This window comes from Sapajus apella, unplaced genomic scaffold (assembly GCF_009761245.1).
Source record: "Sapajus apella isolate SASKATOON/1434 unplaced genomic scaffold, GSC_monkey_1.0 scaffold3, whole genome shotgun sequence".
Taxonomy (NCBI): Eukaryota; Metazoa; Chordata; class Mammalia; order Primates; family Cebidae; genus Sapajus; species Sapajus apella.
In genome coordinates this window covers 12,789,563-12,815,050 of record NW_022436943.1, presented here as the reverse complement: position 1 = coordinate 12,815,050, position 25,488 = coordinate 12,789,563, and positions in this window count along the sequence as shown.

The window sequence follows — 25,488 nt, the reverse complement described above, 5'->3', positions numbered from 1 at the left end:
ATTTAGAATGCAAATTATTTGAGGAGATAGTAGAAATTGGTCAACAGTGTTCTACTGTGAATGATCTAGTTCATAGTAAATTATATAATTTTGCTTATAGATCTTTTTATCTAATAGCCATAAAAATCTAATTCGATAATTTTGCTTGTATTAAAAAGTCCACTGTCAAAAAAGCTTATATTTTAACATTATCCTATAACATATGAGGATCCATTCTAGTTCACATGCTTTTAGTTAAATAAAATAAAAGCATGAAATGTGTTTACAAATGATGTGTCTATACTGTGTTGGAGTTAGAAGTGTTAGGCTATTTATTGTTGTGCTGTGCTGGAATTTGAAAGGGACAGCTGATAGAGATGTAATTAAATCATGCCTGTTAAGTAATCTTATGAATTATTAAAATCCAGATCCTGTTATTCCTTTTTAAGTTGTTCTTTTAGACTTCTTATTGCCATATGTGCTACCCCGCTTAAATGTTAAGCAATTACCCTTTATAGGGTCAAAGAAGCACCTAACGGGTCCATCTGGAAAATTGAGATAAGGCCCTATGGTTCAGCTTAAACAGCTGTTGAACTGAGACATTAAGATTGGGTTGGGGAGGAAGCCATTACCTTGGGGCTTCCTGAATAGCTAAAAGAGATTTATTCTAGTACACTCTACATCAATTCTTGGACGCCTTTCTGTATTTTTACAAAGCTTCATTTTCATCTAACTTCAAAGTGTTTACTTGTCTTGATGTATATGAAATACTGGATTGAAAATTGAATACAGTTTTTACAGAAGGATATACACACACACACACACACACACACACCTATCCATCATCTATCTTTTATCTTCACGTTTTGAAAAATGGCTTAACTTCCTGTGAGTATAAATGATTTTTTAATAAAAGCAGTTTCATACTTAAGGGTTATTCTGAAGTAAAGTTTCTTTTATATATTTATTTATTATTTTTTTTTTTTTAGTTTTCTGGGAAAATCTCTACCTCCAGATGAAAGAACGATTTGTTTAATCAATGCTTATTTTTAAAATAATCATAAAAATATTGTATGTTCTTATGTATATGTAGCAGCTAAAATATTTGAACAGCCTCGTGCAGTGGTACATGCCTTTAGTTCTAGATACTCAGGAGGCTGGGGTGGGAGGATTGCTTGAGGCCAGGAGTTTGAGGATGCAGTGAGCCATGATCACGTCACTGAACTTAAACTGGGGCAAAGTCCCATGTCTCAAAACATTTATTCTGCTTTGAACACATGGAGGTAGAGAGTGGAAAAATAGATAACAGAGATTATGAAGAGTAAGTGGAGGAAAGATGGGAGAATGAACAGAAGTGGGTTAAAGGGTACACACATACAGTAAAAAAGAAGAAATAAATGCAATTTGATAACAGAGTGGGATGACCATACTTTAACAAATGTATTATACTTGAGTGATCGACACCCTAAATATCCTGACTTGATTACACATTATATACATGTAAAATATTTCTTATATAACTCATACACTTTCACAAATAAAATCATAAAAATTTCATCAAAGGAATTTGCTAGATGAATGCTATGATTGGGCTTTCATAGAACCAATGGCCCATTATTTATTTCATAATTTTGGCCTATCCTTATATCTATGACATTGAATGTTTTTAGGGATAAGTTAAACATTGGCTTGTGACCTCTTACACAAAGACAGTTATGCAAACACCTTCACTCATACTCAATTCTTAAATGCAGACAATAGATCCTTAGCCAAGGATGGGGTGGGAGATTTGCCAGTGCCACTGTATGAATATACCAGCAGCTTATGAAAGTAAATTTTCTCTGAACATAGTCCCCCATCAAAATAATTATCAATACATTAATTAAAAGCAGTTTTCATTTTCTTTATGAATAGTAGCAAAAATACTTCTAGGTATTCTAGAGTTTAAGCAGATATGGGCTAATGCTCATCACTATGCCTGCAGCTGGATCTAAGCACTAAAAAATCATTGATGAAAGCATGAAATACATTTACACAGTCACCTAGCCACAGATCTCACAGATATATGTAAATATATCAGAGTTGCTTAATTTTTAAACTAAAACCATGATTTTACACAGTTATTTATACTACCATGCTAGAAGTCTTCAGGAACATACAACTAAATTTTCATCAATGTGTACCATTTTTCTATGACAACATGTGTCACGTGGGACATTCTTTTAGCGAGTTATGCATTGCAGTAGACAGTAAGATTAGAATTTTCCACTATTACATATATTTGTGTGTGTGTGTATACACACATACACACTCAAATACACATATATTAAACATTTGCTATATGGTGCAAGGCACTGACCTAAGTGTTTTCATGTATTATCCAATTTAATACAGTACTAACAAAAATGTCTAGGGTATATACATTATTATTATTACTACTTTTAAATTTTTTGTATTTCAAAAGCTTTAGGGGTACAAGTGGTTTTGGTTACATCGATGAATTGTGTAGTAGTAAAGTCTTGGATTTTAGTTTATCTTTGACACAAGCAGTGTAATTGTACCCCAATAGGTAATATTTTATTCCTCATTCCTCTCTCTCTCATCCCCCTTCTGAGTCTCCATTGTTCATTATTCCACTCTGTATGCCTTTACACACCAATTGCTTACCTCCCACTTACAAGTGAGAATATGTGGTGTTTAGTTTTCCATTCCTGAGTGATTCCACTTAGAAAAACAGCCTCTAGTTGCATCCAAGTTGCTATAAAATATATCATTCTTTTTTATGGCTGAGTAAAAGATATTATTTCATTCTTTCTTATAAATTATTTTATATTTATATGAAATATAATATTAAAAATATATTCTTTTTTAAGGCTGAGTAGTATTTTATGTTATACATATATCACATTTTTCTTATCCACTCCTCAGTTAATAAGCACTTAGTATGATTCTGTATCTTTGCAATTGTGAATTGTGCTGCAATAAACATACGCATAAAAGTGTATTTTTGATATGATAATTTTTTTTTGCCTTTGAGTAGATATCAGTAGTAGGATTGCTGGAACAAATGGTAGATCCAATTTTAGTTCAAGAAATCTCTACACTGTTTTCCACAGAGGTTGTAATAATTTACATTCCCATCAGCAATGTATATTGCTTTTCACCACATCCCTGCCAACATCTATTGGTTTTTGACTTTTTAAAAATGGCCACTCTGGGCCAGGCACAGTGGCTCACAGCTGTAATCTCAGCACTTTGCGTGGCCTAGGTGGGCGGATCACCTGAGGTCAGGAGTTTGAGACCAGCCTGGCCAACATGGTGAGACCCTGTCTCTACTAAAAATACAAAAATTCTCCAGGTGTGGTGTCGCACACCTGTAATCTCAGCTACTTGGGAAGCTGAGACAGGAGGATTACTTGAGTTGGGAGTTGGGCATTTCTGAGTAAAGCACCCTGACACTTAAGTTCCCAAAGCTACAGCTGAGTCTGCCTCAGTTAAATCCTGCCTTCAGTTTATTTAATCTCTACTTCAAGCTAAGGAGAGAGGAAATTGAGACCTGGAAAAGTGAAATTATTTGCCCAAATTTATACAGATATGAAGGGATGGAGCTAAGATGCCAATTTGTATCCTTTAGACTCTAGGACCAAGATATTCAACTCCTCTAGGTTATGTCTGAAGATTTCATTGGTACTTAAAAAGGAATGTTATACATTCAGCAAGGAAAGGAAAATTACATCTGGTTAACACTGGAACTTTTAACAAATCTTAAAAAAATAAGTATGGACCAGAAATGGTCCAGATGGTAATAGGATAATATGATTAATGAAGAAACTTTCTTATTGAGGAGAAACTAAAATCTCAGTATTTATAATCATATTCATCATTCAATATGAAAAGATAAGAACTCATGTAGCTTGAGCGTTTAAATGAAACGATTTGGTCAATAGGTAACTATTCATAGAACTGTAGATAAGTAGAAAAAGGGGAAGGTCTTGATGCCTTGAAGAGATGAGTCCAGAACAAGGAAAATAAGTACCCTTTTACTCTTTGAAGTAGGAGGAGGTAAAATAATGCAATATGTTATCCTTAGAAAGGGGTTTTCAAAATGTTTTCACTGGAGGTTTAGGAATTTCAAGACATTCCTGTACACTGCCTCTCCACCTTAGACACATCTCCACCTATATCATATATTCTAGACAGAAATTTTTAAAAGAAAATATAGAAATAAAGGCAGATTATGTTTATAGAGCAGCCCCAGGAATTGTGTCCTACAGGTACAAGTAAGGAAAAATAATAACATGCTGGCGCTAGGGATTTATTGATACATGTGGAACTAACTAAAATCAAATCAACAAAGGTTTTTCTTATACAAATAAATCCCCTGCCTGGGTACATATGTAATGGACTCATGGTGCTCTTATAAAATCTATCTTCAGATCAATCAGAATAAACGATAGTACATGAGTCAGAAATCCTATGATGAGACACATGTTTTGAGTTTAGAATTTAGACAATTGGAAAAATTTTAGAAATTGATATTATTTTTCTAATACCTTATCAAATTTGAAAGACATGTTCCAACACTCAGTGTTTTGGGTTAACTGCAATAATTCAAATGAATTTCATTATTTCAAACAAATCTGGAAGTTATATTTTGTGAGTAAAGAATAAGAAAATTTTTGTTTGTTCTTAAGTTTGCTCTTGGTTAACATTAGAGAGAAAGACATTAAGTTGTCACTGCTCATAATAAAAACAGAAATGCTAGTACAGAGGATGGAGTGTAATGCAAGCTTGATAAATGTTTACCAAATAAGTAAATGAATGGGTGAACTGAATAAATCTTACAAATAGAGAAAGAGTATGAATCCTGCCTTGAAATTCCCTGTGAGCTTTTAGCAACTATGCCCTGCATAGCTTCACCAACACTAATTCTTGAACTATGAACTTTCTGTTATGGGATATGGAGTGGTTTTTAGGTTGCTTTAAAGAAGCCTAGGGCTCCTGGGAAATTTTTTAAAGGAGTTTTGTGTACAGTTATGCTGAGTGAAGATTTAAACTTTCCAAGGAATTCATAATTGTTTTTTAATGTCATATGTATTTCTTATTCTAAATAAAATTTCAACACAAAATATTACAATATTTTTAAAAATGACAATCACGACAAGATCCTTGAGCACATGAAACCACTTGAGTTTCTTTTTAAGGGTCACAGAAGGAGTTTGCAAGGGAAATAAAGGTAAGATATTAACAAGCAGGAGCTTAACTAGTTTAACACAAATGCTAAGGAGATATCATTTATTTTAAATTTTACTGAACTTTTATTTTAACTTCAGGGGTACTACACAGGACTGAAGCATGGTAGAACTGCAAGGATTTACAATGATAATATAGATTCCCTCCAATTAAGTGTAGCTCAGTTTTCTATGAACACCTGTAAGCATGGCAACACAGAATGCTGAAAATACCTTCTTAACATTTGCAAACTGAAGAAAATTATGAAGGAAAATAGTACTTCAAGAACCCCAGATGCTCCATTATCTCCCAAAATATACAGGTTATTGAGTTAAGCTGCATGTTTTTATCTCTTGCAATCATTTGGTTGATAATTGCCATGGTCCTTAATATTCTCAAAAATTATTCATCCACAACCCAATTTCCTGAGCCTTTGACTATAAAAGATCCTGATACAGAATTAGGCACAGGACAACTGGTGTAACAAAAACAAAACATATTGTATTTACTTAATGGCAAATACTGATTCCAAAATCTGAAAGTTTTCCTGAGAAATTGAAAGCTGCTATCAGGAGCTTGCATAATTTTGATGACTTTGTAAGCCTGTAAATACTCTGATTTTTTGTTATAAAAAAAGTTAAAATTATGAATTTTCATTACATGGGAAGGAAGGGTAAAGAAATCTCTTGCTTTTCTTTTTTTAAAACTTTTGTTTTAATTTCACGGGTACATGTGCAGGTTTGTTACATAGGTAAACTTGTGTCATGGGGGATTGTTGTACAGATTATGTCTTTATGATAGAATGATTTCTGTTCCTTTGGGTATATATCTAGTAATGGGATTGCTGGGTCAAATGGTATTTCTGTCTTTAGGTCTTTGAGGAATCACCATACTGCTTTTACAATGACTGAACTAGTTTACACCCTCATGAACAGTGTATAAGTGTTCCTTTTTTCCTCAATCTCGCCAGCATCTTTCATTTTTTAACTTTTTATAATAGGCAAGTGTCTGTTCATGTCCTTTGCCCACTTTTTAATGGTGTTTTTCTTCTTGTAAATTTGTTTAAATTCCTTATAGATGTTGAATAATAGACCTTTGTCACATGCATAATTTGAAAAAAATGTCTCCCATTCTCTAGGTTATCTGTTCACTCTTTTGATAGTTTCCTATACTGTGCAGAAGAAGCTCTTTAACTTGGTTAGATCCCATTTGTCAAGTTTTGCTTTTGTTATAATTACTTTTGGTGTCCTTGTCATGAAATCTTTGTCCACTCCTATGTCCAGAATAGTATTGCCTGATTTTTATGAAGACCTGATTTTTATGTAAGACTGAAAGGCCTGAAGACTTTATATTGGGAAAAAAAAAAAAAAAAAAAAAAAAAAAAAAAAAAAAACAGAAAAAACGATTTCATTTTATCTTCCAAATTCATGGATTTGATGCCCTACACTGATATTCTGAAGCCCAAAGTAGTAATTAAAGATTATTGGGGTTGGTCTGAGTAAGATGTGTCCAATCAAATTAGAATAACTATTTCTGGAGAGAGGGGGCGGGGGAGACAGACAAAGACAGTCACAGAGACACAGAGAAGAGAGAGATCAAGATACTAAAGGTTTCATATTATCACTCTATTATAGTAACCATGTATGAAGATAGATTGCCTTTGGAATAGTGAGGGGCCTGCTGATAATTATATTTAGGAGTGAGCAGCATTTTGCCCCCACACATGCCATGGTTCTGATAACATTCAGCTTTTAATAAAGCAAGACAAATTAACCCACATTATGAGTAAATCCTCTGTAGAATTTTTGTTTCAAAAAATCTAATCATATTTTCATTTTTATAGAAAACAATGCTAGTTAATGCCTTATGGATTCCATGAGATTATAGGCAGAATGCTGTGGAGAACATTGTAATAACTTGCAACTTAAGATTTATTGGGCACAGAAAATATGTTGGACACTGCCAACTGGCAGAATTAGATGAACCTTTTGCTTAGAGAAGTTACAAAATAAGAGCAGTGCACATTGTCAGAGAAAGGACCTAAATGTTCATAGCTTAGCACATTAACTGTCCAAGTGGAAAATGGCTCACATTATTCCTATTGAGTTCTGTGTTTTAAATTTAAATACATCTATTTTGAATATTATGTTAATCTTAAGCACAAGCACATATTAGATAATTATGAAATAAGACATTAGTTAAGAATTGACAAACTACTTCAGATGAGTAGTACGAGGTATTCAGTAAACACTGGATGAATACATGTCTAAATTTAAAAATACGATTTTGCTTACTTATTTTTGTTTAGCATTCTACTTAAAAACTTAATCTACTGCACAAAATTTCAAAATTAAAAATGACCCAATTCACATAATTTATAAATGTCTTATTGACTTCCCCCTAGTGTTTGTAAAACAACAGTTAATTATCTTATTAAAAACGATGACTCCACCTTTTATCTAAAGTGATTCTTTATTTTATCAGGGTTATTATGTAACCCTTCTAAGCACATTTTGTTGAAATGACCAATACTTCCATGTTGAGAATATACTGCATACTCTATGAGGGTGTATAGAAAGGGAAGGTAGAAAATATGTAAGCAATTAATAAAAGTGAATAACTGTTAAAATTCCATTTCAAATACAAAATGCATTAAGAAAATACTATAAACTGAGAATCGTATAGACACTGAGGATCAAAGCTGTCATCAAATACAAATCAATGGCGGTAAAACAATGAGCAAACTAAGTCACTCTGGAAAGAAGATACTTCAGCTCTCCAAAAATTACAGTTTTGAGGTTAGAGGATGTGAGAAAGAGGTAAGGTTACTCGCCTCCCTGATACTGGTGTAAAAATTAACAATTTTTAAAAAATGATTTACTTGATAGTTATGTATACTTTCACTAATCTACATGAAGGCTTCTAGCTTCATTGTTTGGTTATTGTGTTATAATTTTTTCAGCATTTAAAACTATTTAAAACAAAAAGAAAAATTGAAATAACTTTATAAATACCTTATATCCATCACCTAGATTCTATTTGACTTACTTTATCTTATACCTATCAAACTATTCATTTTTCTAGACATTTACTCATCAGATTTAAAAAATGCACTTCAAAGTAAATTGAAAACAACACTGCAGTTTCCCATAAACACTTAATATTTATGTCATTACGTAGATACTTCATTTGTTCATAGTATTTTTATGCAAAGCAAACAGATTGAAATGCACAGGTACATATTTTCTGAGCTTAGCCAAACCTTCTGAGGATAGAGAATATCAACATCACCTACAAAAATTTTCTCTTCCCTTCCCAAGAAATTTCTGCACTCATACCCAGAGACAATTGACTGTTTTGATTTTTTTCCAGCATAGATTAATATTACCTGTTTTAGCTTATCATAAAAACTGAATCACACATATAACATTTTTGGATGTATGGCATGATTCACTAACAGTAATATTGTCAAGATTCATTAATGTCATTGCTCATGCCAGTAGGTCCTACCTTTTTTATTGCTAAAACTTTTCCATTTCATGAATATACCAAAGCTAGTTGTGATGTTGACAGAAAAATATATGTGGGTCTCTTGCATTTCTGCACAATTAGAGTGAGTGAGGCATTAACTGCTCTTTGATTCAAGCTATTTTTTACAAGATGTTTGTATAGCACACAGCTTTGGAAGACAGAGATAATGTCTTTCTCCAGAGCAAAGAGTGAGCTTATGAAAGAGCCAAGTTCCCTAAACTCAGGGTTCCTATCCCATATGCAACCCATTGTTTGTGCAGATGTCATCTAGTCCTGTTCACATCACCTTCTGAGAAGCAGTGGGAAAATGTTGACACTCCAGTCACTGCTATTGCTGTGAGTAAAAACACATTATTGTTCTATGACTCAGAGTCTCCTGTTTCCTGCAAGCATCCACAGAACCTTGGCAGACTAATTTTCTATTTGTAAGTAAGGTAAGATCTCAGACCTTTCAAAGATTTTGACAAGCAGTAGGCTTTGACATTCCCACCAACAACGCATGAGACTCCAGTTGTTCCACAAGCTGGCCAACATTCAATGTTTTTAGTTTTTAGATTTTATCTATTCTAATAAGTATCCAGATATTTGATTTTGATTTCCATTTGTATTTATTCAGGAAATAATGAGGATAAAGGCTTTTGTTTCCTTTTTTGGGCATTCATAAATTTCAATAAAGTTTCTGTTCAGTTATTTTGCTCATCTTTTATTATTTATGAAAATAAAAATGAAGCATAGGTATAGACATATATTGTGGATATATGTTTTGTTTGATATATGTTGTGTCAATTTATTTTTTTTATTTATTTATTTTTTTTTTACAAATTGTGCCTTCCCTCTTCATTGTCTTAAGGATATTTTTTGATCAACAAAAGGTATTAATTTTGATATGTAATGTACCATTTTTTCTTTATAAACTTTATTAAGAAAAAATACTTTTGCCTGTCACCAGTACACAAAATAACCTCCTATTCTTGCATTTAAAAGATGCTATCTATTTAATTGAAACTTTTACTTTTAGATAATTGAAAATTCACATGCCCTTATAAGAAATAATACAGTGTGACCCCCTGTACCCTTTGCCCAGTTTACCTCAATGATAACATCTTGCAATACTACAGTACAATATCACAATCAGGATACTGATATTGACACGGTCAAGATACAGAACATTTCCTTTGTCACAAGGCTTCCTTATGTTGCTCCTTGATAGTCACACTCACCTCTCTTTCACTTCTACTCTCTCCTTAACCCCAGACAACCAGTAATCTATTTTCCATTTTTATAACTTTGCTTTTCAAGAGTCATATATAAATGAAATAATATAATAAGCCATCTTCTAGGACTGGCTTTTTCAATTAACATAATTCTCTGGAGATTCCTGGGTGTATTGTTTATTCTTTCTTATTGCTGAGTAGTATTCCGAAACATGGTAGGACCATATTTGTTTAACCATTCACTCTTTGAAAAACATCTGGGTTGTTTCCAGTTTTAGACTATGACTAATAAATCTACTAAATCTTCTACAAACATTTATATGCAAGTATTTGTGAGAACATAAGTTTTTATTTCCCTGGGTTACATGCCCTAGAGTATAACTGTGGAGTCATATAGTAGTTGCATGTTGAGTTCTCTTTAAGAAACAGGTAAACTACTTTTCCAAAATGCCTGGACCATTTCACATTCCCACCAGCAATGCATAAGTGATCAGTTTCTCTGCATCCTCACCAGCAATTGTGGTGTTATTTTTTTTAATGTTACTCATTCTGAATGCTATGCAAGTGTTCTAAAAGGTAATCTGATTTTTCACACTGCTCAGTTCTGTTGACATATGCTGTTTTTAATTTTATTATCTATACTTGGGGTATACAACATGATATTTTGATATACATAGTGAAATAATTGCTACAGTCAAACAAATTAAGACATCTATCATAATAGTTACCTATTTTATGGTAAAAAACCCTAAAATCTACTTTCTTAGCAATTTTTTAGTAAACAGTATTGTTAACTAAAGTCCTCAGAGTCCACAGATTTCATGTTTGTAACCCTTTGACCTTTATCTCCCCATTTCCTACCCCTCCCTGTGCCTAGTAACCAAAATTCTACTCTGTTTCTATGTATTTGACTTTTTAAATATACTTTCAGCCATGAGCTTAAGACTATGTGTCAATTTTGTCATATTAAAATGGTATGTGGGAGAATTCAAAAAGAGGAAGTTATATAAAAATTAAAATTCATCATGAAACTGAAACTTCCCAAGTGTACTCCATTTATCCTTTGTAGCACTTTCAGTTTGTAATTATATATTTATTACGTGATTGTGTGAAATTAGGCCATTTATTTTCTTCCTTTTTATATTGAACTTCTCCACTAGAGAGCAAGAATCTTGCCTGCTGCCTTGTTCCCTGCTGTTAAGGCTTGGTCTAATATCTAAGAATACCTAAAATAAATTAATAAACAATTATTGAATGTTAATATGTTTCCTAAATATGTTCATTTCTTGAATATAAAATTATTCCATAGATCATCTTAAGTAGTAGTTATATAAATAATTGCTTAAAACTATGTCAGTGAGCATTATGTAATGCTTAAACTTTGAATAGTATATTAGCTTAATTCATTTTTATCATATATACAAAAATTAGAAAGACCTGAGTTAACTCCTCCTAGTTTTTAAGTATCAGAAAAAATTCTATTCTATTCAAAATGGGCTTTATTCCTTTAAAACATTTCAAAATTCTAAAACTTAATAAACCTGACCTCTAGTACAAATAAAAATGCCTCATTTTTATAACTACATGTAATAGCTCTGATAGAAATGTACAGGACTTGTTCAATATTCTGTGCTTCAGACACATTGCACATAAAGTCTCTCAAGAGAGAACTTAAATCTATCCTTAAAATTTCCCAATAGAAAAGATGGAGCTATCTATGTTTCACTCTCCCATCTTAACCTATGATCCTTGGCACATACTTGATTTGTCAGTTCCCTGTTTACATTTTCTTGCCCTACTGCAGTATAGCTCTTGCCAGCATATATATATTTTATCTGAGAGCTACCCTTGGCCGGTAGTGTTTTCTTGCCATCTATATTGCAGTCTAGAAGTGCCAGACAATGAATGCCTCTCCAAGTATAGATCTCTAACAAAGACTAACAGCAGTTGATTTAGGAACATCACAGTTCCCTTATGTGTTCATTGGGATAACTATGAAGCATATACCCTATTTTGACGTCCAGAGTTCTTCCAGCGGGGTTAAGCTATCGTAACCAACCACATAACTTGCTTGAAAATGAATGCTTTGTTAGCTGCCTTCATTCCACACTCCTCTGCTGCTGTTTTGAGAATCACATCCAAAATAAATTGCATCTTAATCTTTGTCTCAGTCTCTTCTAAAGGAACCCAAACTAAAATACAAATTCACATTTGAAGAAATAACGTTGAATTGAAGTTATTACTTTCCCTCCAAATATCCCTAATTATGAGGAATGCAATGCAGTGAGTTTAATGAGGGAGTCAGTATAAATAGAAAGCAGTTGTTTCCACCCCTCCTCCCTGCTATTCTTGTTAAAACCACGTTGTCAATTCATCCCTCTCTATGCATGAGAGCTTATGAGGTTCCCATATCTTTTATCTTCACCTCAAAGTCTATTAAATAGTTTCATATTCAACTATTAAAGGCTACAATTTTTGCAGCGCTAGATAAAGGCTGAACAGTCTCAGAAATTAGCACTGAACAAAGAGGTAGGGTTTCTTTCTTTCCTGTTTATCTACTTTCCTCATCTCCTGTTCCTCCCCCTCTTCCACTCTCTCTGCTGTCTCCAGCTCTTCAAGGTTGAAGCTGGAAAAGAGAAGAAAGGATCAAATGGAATGTTGGGCTGGAATGTTATAATCTGAAATGGTGCAGCTGATGCCACAGGGCCAGTTCTTTCACTCCTTGGAGGTATGGTGGGCTACTCAGAAATTCAACCCCACCAGTTGCTGCAGACCTTACTCAGCACTCTTGCCTATGGTGATGATACAGTGTCTCACTGCCAGCTTAAAAGCTTTGCTCCTTCCATCCTTTGCCTTTCCTTCTGCATCTGGCAGTACAGACCAGCCTCTTTCAACCAGGTTCATCTTTCCTCAGCAGGAAGCCCTCTGGGGTGGAATCATTTTCCAAACAGTCCAAGGCCAGATAGCTTCTAGAGTTTCAAAAGACCTCTGGATATAGAACCCTTGGTTTGGGATGAACAGAAACAGAATTCACTTCCATCAAAAGCCTCTTGGCTCTTCCTTCTGCAAGGCCCACTACAAGCAGTCCAGCCTCTTAGCATTGGACTTCCATAAGTGAATGTCAACATAAAGCCCTGTGCCCCCCACTACATGGGGGAGTTCAAATTCTCTGAAATTCTCTCCCCTCCCACTTGCTCCAGGTTAGTCTTCCTCCTGGCAGGAAGCACAGCCATGCTCTGTCAGGGGATTTTTACAGCATCCCCACTTGGCTCAAGGTATGGAGAGGGAAGAAGAAATCTACAGCTTTTCTCACAGAAACTCATCCTCCTGGTCTTTCCTTTATTGCTCTTCATTTTTTCCTTGTATTTGCATGAGGCAGGTCATAGTCAAATGCTTATCTGTCTTTTGGGGTTGCTCCTTAGCATATTCTGCACAGCTGGTCTGGTAACTGGCTTTCAAATTAGTGGGTATTTAACATCCTCTCATTGATCTCTGTGACTCCAGCTGAAATTCTGGGACAGCAGAAAGAGTTCTACTTTGACATTCTGTCATAACTCTAATTCACATTCTAAATTAAAAAAAAAAAAAAACTTTAATTTATTAGGTTTTACTATATTCCAAACTTTGGATTATATCTTGACTGACAACATATTATCATGTTAGAGTTGTCCTTTTCAATTTTAAATACATCATCTGATAGCTTTTTATCAGTGACACAAGTTAGGAACTCAGTTTACATATATTTTCCATGAAATTATTATTTTTTAAGCTTTGGGACCAACCTATAAGAATATACTGGTAAAGCATGTCTATGCCTCGACATTTGCTGATATTTTAAAGAAAAGTTAGAAATGTCTTATTATAAAATATATTGTGACCCCTAAAATGACAAAAAGAAATATTCATATCATATTCTGAAACTCACATTACTCACATTAGATTTATAAATTCATCACTAAATATTATTTTAAGACTTCCACTTTTATATATTTTCCATTTTTTAATTATGAACAAATATTAAAGGCACACAGTTTATTTCTAGATATAAAATTAGCTAGATCAGAATATGGCAGCTGTGTTTTAAGAAATCTTCAAAGGGCTGATATTCTCAGAGCCAACTTTGCATTAGGCAGATTAGTAACACCTGCTAATTGATTTGGCAGTTATAAAATAATTATTCTAATAACTGGGTAAAAACAGTGAGCTAGCTCACTGCTAGTTCACTTTGTGGTTTCTCATGTCAATAATACATCTTAAAAAATGTTCACATTTTATTTTAAGCTGAAATATTGATCTGACTTGTGTTTGCAAAGACACTGAATCCAGAGGCATGGTGTTTATGTGCTGATAGTAAGAATAATGATTTTTATAGAAACTCATAAATAAGGATACATGCATTGTCTCTTTTTCTCTCATCTCATGTTGTGAGGCAGAGCCTTTCTTAAATCAGAAGGCTATTTAGGACATTCATCTTACTGAAAGTCAAAATGATTATTTGGCCCTATGGAATACTGTTTTCTGATAAATAAACATGGGCCTCAGAGATTTATAGAATTAGAGATGGCACTTGGTAGTGTAATTTTTCTCCATTTCTCTTTAAACTTAGAATTCCTTAATATGTTAAAAAATTATCAATTAATTCCAACTAGTCATTTGCAGTGATATTGGAATTTATGGCACTTTTCTATAGCAAAGGCTAAAATTGGCCTTTCAGTTATAGATATTGAATAATCCTTTAAAAAATTCATATTTAGATATTATCTTAGTCAATAAAAATGATTAAAGTGGACTTTCTTGAAAATAAATTTATATGTATCCCTATCAATGGCTTTTCTGTGTTTACAAATAGAAAGTTGCCTTTTCCTAAAGTCACACAGTATACTGAACCTGAATTCTAAGAATCATGCTGTGTTCTGTCTCACTCCCATCATCAGCAGTAAGGTTCTGCAATTAGAACTTTTCTGACCATCTGGGTGGTGAATGAGGCACACAAACACTTCTGATTGCTCTTAAACAACTACATTATCGACTTTACATACTATCATCAACATTACATTTTTCTAGGAAATTCCTTACAAAAAGAAGTGATGTGGTTTACATCATTATTGCCTCACATTTAAGGTATTCTCACATTCTCAGGCAAATACACAATGAGCAAGAAGAGTAAATGAAAAATCAGTGATATGCTTTGGCTGTGTCACCATACACATCTCATCTTGAATTCTGGTTCCCATAATCCCCACATGTTGTGGGAGGAACCCAGTGGAAAGTAATTGAATAATGGGAGCAGGTATCCTTCCTCTTTGCTTCTGCCATGATTGTAAGTTTCTTGAGGCCTCACCAGCCCTATCGACCTGTGAGTGAATTAAATCTCTTTCCTTTATAAATTATCCATTCAGAATAATACAGCAAATTGGCACTTGGTAGTGAAGTGCTGCTATAAGATACCCAAGAATGTGAAAGCAACTTTAGAACTGGGTAACAGGCAGAGAGGCTGGAACAGTTTGGAGGACTTAGAGGAAATCAGGAAGATGTGGGGACATGGGGACATTTGGAACTTCCTAGACTTGTTGAATGGCTTTGACCAAAATGCTGATAGTGATGTGGATAATGAAATCCAGATTGAGGTGCTCTCAGATGGACATGAGGAACTTCTTGGAAACGGGAGAAAAGGTGACTTTTGTTGTGCTTAAAGCAAAGAGACTGGTGGCATTTTGCCCTGCCCTAGAGATGTGTGGAACTTTGAACTTGAGATAGATAATTTAGGGTATCTGGCAGAAGAAATTTCTAAGTGGCAAAGCATGCAAGAGAAAGCAGAGCATAACCGTTTGGAAAATATGCAGCCTGATAACACATTAGAAAAGAAAGACCCATTTTCTGGGGAAAAATTCAAGCCCACTGAAGAAATATGCGTAAGTAATGAAGAGCCAAATGTTAATCACCAAGACAATGGGGAAAATGTCTCTGGGGTATGTCAGTGGCAGCCCCTCCCCTTATAGGCCTAGAAAACTAGAAGGAAAAAATGGTTTTGTGAGCCAAGCCCAGGGCCTTGCTGCTTGCGCCCTACATCTCACCTGTGGCTAAAAGGCCAACATACAGCTCAGGCTCTTGCTTCAGAAAGTGCAAGCCCCAAACCTTGGCAGCTTACATGTGGTGTTGGGCCCAAGGCTGCACAGAGGTCAAAAATTGAGGTTTGGGAAACTGCTTAGATTTCAGAAGATATATGGAAATGCCTGGATGTCCAGGCAGAAATATGCTACAGTGCTGGAGCCCTCATGCAGAATCTCTGCTATAGCAATAAAGACAGGAAATGTGGTTTAAGAGCCCCCACACTGGATCCCCACTGAGGCACTGTCCAGTGAAGCTATGAGAAGAGGGCCACCATGCTCCAGACCTCAGAATGGTAAATCTGTCAACAGTTTGCACCACGCACCTGGAAAACCCACAGACACTCAACACCAGCCTCTGACACCAGGCAGGAGGGGGTCTGTACCATTCAAAAGTATAGGGGTGGAGCTGCCCAAAACCATAGGAACCTACCTCTTGCATCAGCATCACCTGGATGTGAGACATGGAGTCAAAGGAGATCATTCTGGAACTTTAAGGTTTAATGACTATGCTATCACCCATTATATCTAGGAAGTAACTAACTTGCTTTTGATTTTACAGGCTTATAGGCAGAAGAGACTTGCCTTGTCTCAGGTATATCTTTGGATTTGGATTTTTGGGTTAATGCTGGAATGAGTTAAGACTTTGGGGGGCTATTATGACTGTGTTTTGAAATGAGAGGACATGAGATTTAGGAGGGGATATGGGCAGAATAATATGGTTTGGCTGTGTCCCCACCCATATCTCATCTTGAATTGTAGCTCATATAATTCTTATGTGTCATGAGGGGGCGACCTGGTGAGAAGAAATTGAATCATGGGGTGGTTACCCTCATGCTATTCTTGCTATAGGGAGTTCTCACAAGTTCTAATAGTTTTATAAGAGGCTTTTCCCCCTTCGCTCAGCACTTATCCTACCTCCCTCTTTATGAAGACGTGCCTTTTGTCCTCTTTGCCTTCTGCCATGATTATACATTTCCTGAGGCATCTCTAGCCATGCTGAACTGTGAGTCAATTAAACCTCTTTACTTTATATATTACCCAGTCTTGGATATGTCTTTATTAGCAGCATGAGAACAGACTAATACAATCAGTAGGAGTGAAAATGGAAAATCAACATGATTTATCTTCAGGGATTATAAAAAGAGGATAAATTTATCCTTTGGTAGCCTGGGTCTGAGCAGCATAGCAAGAAATGGAGGAATATAAAGAGTAGCATATGGTGTTAGGTATCTACTTCACTGTCTTTTTTAAAAAAATCAAGTAAAAATTTAAAAAACAAAACCCTCAGTATGGCTTATATTAATTTTTAAAGACTTTTATATTTAAAAAAAATTTATGAGGCAGGGTCTCACTATGTTGCCCAGACTGGTCTCAAACTCATGGCTCAAAAAATCCTTCTGTCTCAACCTCCCAAAGTGCTGGGATCACAGGCATGATCTACCATGCCCACTGAAGATTTTTGTAATACAATTGATATTTTATTTGGATGTGTCAGGCATTTATGACAGTCAAGCCATGTGCAGGATACATATTAAATGCTAGCAGAATTAAAGTTTCTGTTCCTATTTTCTAGTATATGGCTTAGAGAACTATCAGAAAGAGCCAAGTCCAATTTTCTCTTACATATAATTAACATTTTATTGACATTTTTATAGGTGATATTCAAAGAATGTTGCTTGCCTACTCGGCTTCTTCATATATGGGGTTCCTGTTTATAGTTATTTCTCATCACATACTCATGCTGGATTTTGTGCGATTTTGCTTAAGAATATGTATTCATTTTCCATTTGGCATTACAGAGTACCACAAATTTATTGGTTTAACCTCCCCATCCCCCACAACCCACACATACATTTATTATCTTACAGTATTGGAAGTTAGAAGTTCAATAGTCATCTCACCAGGCTAATATCAAGTTATTGGCAGGGCAGGGTTCCTTTCAGGAGGCCCTAAGGGAGATATTCCTTGCTTTTTCTAGATTCTAAAGGCTGCCCTCATTTCTTGGCTCATGGCCTTTCCTTCATCTGCAAAGCCAGCAACAGTTGGCTAAGTCCTTATGTCACATCTCTCTGAACTACTCTTTTGCCTTCCTCTTTTTCTACTTTTAAACTTCAGATTGGACCCACCTGGTGATTCAGTGTTATTGTCCCATCTCGAGTTTAGCTCATTAGAAACATTTATTGCATGTGCAATCTTTATTTTCTTTTGCTGTGTATGGTAACTTAATTTACAGGTCCTGGGGATTAGAGTGTGGGTACCTTTGGAAAGTCATTATTTTGCCTACCAACTCCTATATCTGCCTTCCAGTGAGGTTTAGCTGTGAATAATAGAGACTAAAATTAACAATAAATTACCTAAAAATAACAATAAATAAACTCATTTATTTATTTATTTAAATCAAACAAGTTTACTTTTCTATCATCACATACATGTCCTAATGGAATGACTAGCACTTTTATGTTAGAGATGTTAAAACTAGTAATAAATTCAATGAATCACATGAACTATGGATATTATTAAAAGATGAATTAGTTTCCATTTTAACACCAGTGCAAATTTCTAAAATAGGTTTATTCTATGTATATATGAAGTTACTACAACCAGTCATTTTTATCAATTTGTAAAAAAGAAAAAATTGAGGCCAGGCATAGTGGTTCACGCCTGTAATCGCAGCACTTTGGGAGCCTGATGTGGGTGGATGATCTGAAGTCAGGAGTTCAAGACCAGCCTGACCAGCATGGTGAAACCTCATCTCTACTAACAATACCAAAATTAGTCCAGTGTGGTGGCATGTGCCTGTAATCCCAGCTACTTGGGAGGCTGAGGAAGTAGCATTCCTTGAACCCAGGAAGGAGGGGCTACAGTGAGCCAAGATTGTGCCACTGCACTCCAGCCTGGGTGACAGAGCGAGACTCTGTCTCAAAAATATAAAAGTAAATCCAATAACAGAAAACTGAGTTCTAAAAGGGGACAGGAAGAGCAAAAGCAAAGGTCACTTTTCAGTCATTTGCATTAATCACATAGCAAATTGCAATGAAACCAATGACAAAAATGTGTTTATTAGGAGATTTAAAAAAGGTAATGGGATTTCTTGGCTATTTAAAATGTTTATGAGAAACTGAAGCCCTGAAAATACCTTAGTGGATAGGAATAATAAACTAATTATTGGAAGGTGACATTTAATAGGACTAATGTGATTTTAAAAGTATGAAGAGACAGTATAAGGACATAGTATTTTAATAGAAACATTTATTTAATTTTCTTAAGTTGGTAGGAGACACAGGATGTGGTAGTAGTGTAATAGCCAAATGCTAATTACAACCTAATTTGAATGAATAACCTCATATAGAGAATATTCCTTAAAAAATGTGGAGAGTGTGGCACTCTGGGCTCTTTCTGAATATAAAGTACAATTCTGGACACAGTAACAAGAAGGGCACATTTAAGCTGAAACATTTCCAGAAGAGAGTAAACCTGAGAATGAAAAGTCTGACACTGTGCCAGTGCTAAAACCAGAGCTTTGTGTCTTGAGGAGATAAACATATAGGGAATGTGATAGCTGTCCTAAAATATCTGCAGAACATCAGATAAAGAACATTTAGACCTGATCCATGTAGTCTCAAGGGGCAGTTCTCAGACCAAAGAGGAAATTTTTGGTTCAACTTCAAGTCAATATTTTTCTAATAACTAGAGATTTGGGGAAGTGGAATAGACTACATCAGTGGGAAGTGGATGATCTATCACAAGATTGTACCTGCACAAACTAAAAATTTATTTCCAGAAACACTTTCAGAGAAGACTTAGGGCTAATCTTCCTATGTCCTCTAAACTTCCTTGACCAATCCCTCCTATGTTAGTACTGAGTAAAGCATGAATGTCACACTCACATATGTCATCCTTATTCTTTCATTATTTTATATTCTATTTCTTAGACTTTGTTATGTTCTTTTAACTAGTATATTAGAATTCTGCACAATGTATTTTAGCCAATAAAGCCTAAAGTATATTTTATTACTGATGATAAGTCATATGGGAAAGAACATACAGTATTGAACTCGGGACTTCAAAAAAATTTCATAAGCATGATAACAAGAATTATCTTCACAGCTTCCTGAGGGAGTTCCTTTTTTATCTGAAATGAAAGTATCTAAGACTGACAATTTGGATAACCCAGAAGATCCCCCCAAATTATGGAAAAAATAAGCCCTAAAAATTAGGAATACATTTTCTGACAGGTAGGATGGAGGTTTATATCTATTTTGTTTGAATAGGTACAGCTATAAAAGACTAACTTATATTAGGTCAATATTCCCACCAAGAAAAAAAAATGAAATCTAGAAAACATGCATACAACACTCACAACATCACAACCAACAACAACAAACAACAAAGAAGCTGTTTTAAGGCAGTGAAAAGAAACAATGACACCTAAGTGGCCAAGACCCCAAGAAGAAGGGAAATACATCATGGCAAGTCCCAAATTGTCCGATATTTTCTCATCCAAGCATTTTCAACCAAGCAGAAAACTGCAGCATAGTGCTTTCTACAGTCTAATAAGGCTGAGTAGGCAAAAATTGAAGTTTAGGGTGACCAAGGCAGTCATCACATTAAAAGTTAAGATCCAAAAGAAAGTAATCTGTAGAAGTATAAGTCTGATACTATGTGCATTTTGTTCCCTCAAGGCTTTCTACTGATCCGTAAGTGTGCACAAGATGCTGAGAACTTAAGCAGAAATTGATGTATAAAAGTCTATAAAATAAATCAGGGACTTCGGTAGTACCAAATGGATGAAGAAACAAAAATTGGAGCTTACTGCCTGTCAGAGAAATAGGCACTGGTAATCAAATCTAGACTTTCAATTGATTGGTAGTCTAAGGGCCATACTCTATAAGTAAAAATAAACAAAAATAGAGAAGACTTAAAAAATAAACAACTACCAAATTGAAACACAGTCTTCAATCAACTCAATCTCTGACTGAATTAAGGTGATTTGTTTTTTTAATTTAACTGTTTTCCAAAGAAACCTACATCTCCTCTAAATAAGACTGGCACCATTCAAAGGCTAAATTGCTTTTTATGCACAGTGTCTGAAATTTTCTTTTAAAACACAAGCTGTGCTAAGAGATAAGATCAAATCACTGAAAATCAAGTTGTTAAAATAAAATCATAAAATCAAAGTAGATCCACAGGCTATTCAGATACTAAGATATTAGATAGTGTGCTAATCTGATATCAAGGTATTAATGGCTACAATAATAAAGGTACAGTGAAAACTATGAGTCATATATTTTAAAAATAGAAGACAAGGTAGAAAGTTATACCTGAAAAGTATAATCCACATAAAATAATTAAATAGGAATACTAGAACTGAAACATCATAAATGAAGTTAAGAAATCAATAATGCTTAACAGCATTCTAACTAGGAAGAACAGTTGGAAAACTCCAAACTAAATCAGGGGTAGTAAGAAGGGCACAAATATAGAACTGTGCATCAGAGCCAAGTAAAACATGATAATTTTTTACAATAATATGTGTAAATTTGTATTCAGAGAAATGAAAACAATATTTGAAAATACAGAGACAACAACTTTTCCAAACTCAAAAACACAAACAGATAAAAGCAGCTCTATGGCCTGTGTGAAAAGATAAATAAAATTAAAATTACACATAAGAGTATCATTATAAAGCTTCTAAAAGATAAACAATTGAAAGACAAACAAAGAAAATAAAGATAAAAAAGGAAAGGGCCATACTCCATAAGTAAGAACAAACAAAAATACAGAAGCCTTAAAAAATAATAACAGAACTGAAGTACAGTCTTTAATCAACTCAGTCTCTGACTGGATTAAGTTGATTTTACCTTCAAAGGAGAAACAACACTGAACGTTGACTTTTAAACAAAAATGATTGTGACCAGGAGAAAATGGAATGACATTTCTAAAGAGGTAAAGAAAAATAACCCAGGGGGGGAAAAACAAACAAACAAACAAACAAAAACAAAAAAAAAAACTTGTCATAAGAAAAGCTAAATAAAGGTATTTTCAACTCAATAAACAGTGAGCTAATTAATTATCTGCAATATGCCATATGAAACGTGAGATTTTGGGTAAAATAGTGTCTGGAGGAAATTTTATACCTTAAATGCATATGTTAGAAAATAGAAACAATTAAAATCTCTATTTTTATGTTTAATTATCTAACTCCAGAAGTTTTAATTTACAGAATAAATTACATCTTCATATGACAAGGCACTAGTCCTCTAGTATTAGATGGATATCCCTTTAGGAAACTACTAAAAATGTGAGCTCAATGGCTGAAATGTCTTTGGAGTAGACTGGACGTGTTACATCTACATTGTGGATGCACTTCTACTGACGTATTAGCTGGAATGTGTGCACTGGGAGGAATCTGCATTCTAGTATGGCATGTAGCTTGGTCATAAGTTGAAGATGGTGGCTGACATGGCTCAGTGTACCGATAGGTTGCTCCAGCATCTTCATTTTCTGCAATGTTGTTATCTTCTTCATTTCCAACAGATACTAGTTGATGCAGCTCCCTGTTCTTTAAACAAATATGAGTATATTTTGCCTTTCACCTTACATATTGTGTTTCACATTTTCATCAGAGTCATCCAAACATTATTATGACATCTGTTTAAAAACATGGAGTATAAAAAGGTCTTGATCATCTTGTGAAGTCACCCAGCATGATCTTCACTGTCTGAATATAAAAACATTTTCTAAGCATAATTCTCCAAATGGGCAGAACCAACTATTTTCTTGCATAATAACTTCATGATCATCCAACTGTTTCATAAGCGTTTCTACTGATCCATTAGCTTTGATAAAAATGTACAAAGCTCAGGAGTTTGACTATCAGTCTTCATTCTGGTTTGCATTGCATAGAAACAACCATAATACAGCACCACAGGGTCCTGCTTGTCATGCTTCTGAGCTGTTCTCAGATGATGCTGTATGTTCTTAAACTGCGGAGGAAGTGAGGACAGTAGAGCAATCATGAACATCTCTACCCCAGAAATCACTATTTCCTCTGAAGATAACATTTTTATGAATAAAAATTAAAAATAAGTTGTTGGAATGAATAAGTGATATAGCAAAGATTATGAATTCAGTCAATGTAAAGATCCATTTTACTTGTATAAACTGACAGTTTAAAAATCTAATTTAAGAAAAGATACCTTTACTATGCCATGATACATGAAATTTAAGATACATGTCCAAAAAATTACAAAACATTTTGGAAACATTAGAAACAAATGTAAAACCTTAAACTATATTATCAACATGGATGGGAAATGATATATTAAAGACTACTTTTCCTCAAATTTTTCTATTGATCGACAGAAATCATAGGGGCAATTTGATAAGTTGATCCTACAATGTATGTGAAAGTGAATTCTCTATGAGTAGCCGAGATGATTTGAAGACAATCACATTGGAAACACCACACATCTAAACATCAAGAGTTATATAAAAGTGCCATTGACTGATACAAGTTGATATTATGCAAAGAAAGACAAATATACTAATGGAGATGACTACTACAACACTTGGCAAACCATGACCTGTCAGCTGAATTCTGCTTTTGTAAATAACGTTTTATTGGACTGGAACTATAACCATTCATTGACATACTGTCTATCGTTGCTTTTGCATTACAATGGCTAACTTGAGTAGTTGTGACAGAGACCATATGATGCACAATGCTTGAAATATTTAATACCTGTTCTTTCAGAAAGTTTGTCTGCTATGGGCTAGAGAGTTTGAAACATACTAGAGTGCATGTTACCACTTGGCCTATGACAAATGTAACACAGCCAGTGAGGAAAGTAAGATCTTTTCAATAAATTGTACCAGGTTGTAGAGAAATGCTTAGAGAAAATGTAACTCTTGACTCACTCTTCACTTTACATTCAAAAACTAATTCTAAGATTAGTTCAGATACAAATGTAAAAGGTCAAGTTTATATAATAAATTTCTGAATTAATGAGATCAGAATATATTTATAATCTTGTGGCAAACAAAGAATTGTTAAACAGAAAACAATGAGAAGGAGCTATAAGTTTCTCTGAAGCAAGAGTAGGCATCATTTTCAGACAGAAAAGACACTAGATTATTTTCTAAACAACCTTGAGTCTGATCTGCCTGAAAACTGATAAGAGTTTAGAACAACTTTGAAATGTGAATGAAGAATGGACCCCTCATATCCTCTTCTCTTCCGTTCTACTCAACAGGTATAAGTTCAGAAAGGATGGCAAGGGTTCCTAATCACTACTATCAGTGATACAAATTTGTTCAATAATATGCCTCAGTTATACTATCTTGGGTATTCTTTATTATAGGCTATGTATTCTGAGTGAAGAGAAGACTAGAAATAATTTTGGCAAATCACTTGAAAGAATACATATTTCATTGCACTCCACACAACACAGCCCATTTTGGGTATTTAATGGAACTGTTTACAGCCTACCTGAAAATCTTAAATTTGATTTTCAGCATCCCCATTTAGTTTTATTACACCATTTGCACTGCCTACTAATTCTGAGCGGTGTGGAAGAAGGTGCAAAATTCCAGTTTGTCCCTCCTTGTTGATGTCACCTTTATTCAACTATGTTAAAGCCTAGTAGCAAGTGCTAGGATTTTTTTTTTCCATCACTCAGAGACAGTCTTTTTTAAAAGCAGGTGCAAAACCATATAAATTATATCAATATAGGGATTATTAGAAGGCTACCTAAAACAAATCTCTAAACTTCTATCGGGTGTCGGCAAACTGTTTTCTGTAAATAGATATTAAATATTTTAGGCTTCGCAGGTCACTTAATCTTCATTGTAACCATTCAACAATGCTGTATTTGTATAAAAGCAACCATAGTAGTCATAAGTAAACAAATGGGCATTACCATGTTCCTTTATTCACAAAGACAAATGTTTGGCTAATTTGGGGCAGTGCTCCATAGTTGCCCAATGCCTTTGCTAGATCAATCCTAAAATTCTAACAGTCCCTTATTTTAAGATAGTAATCCTTCTTATAATATAGAGGCAACTCTATATACTACCAACTACCATGTATAATTTTGTATAAATTATCTTTCAGATACAAAATGGATTTCCAAAGAAACAAAAATAAAAAGTACTGAGAGACCTAGGCATAAATGAAGCCAATGCCAATATTTAGCACTACTTACTAGGAAAACATTTTAAGTATTGACTGGGAACAGAAAGCAAATCTCAGTGAAGTAAGGATTTTTCTGGCATCCATGTCAACTCATTCATTAAGTCACTTACTACTCAACAAAACATCATTGACCACTTACTATGTCAAGGGACACTTTGTACTAGGTGCTAAGGATAGGGTATTAAATACATGTCAGTTAAGACCCAGGCCTTAATGGAGTTTTCAA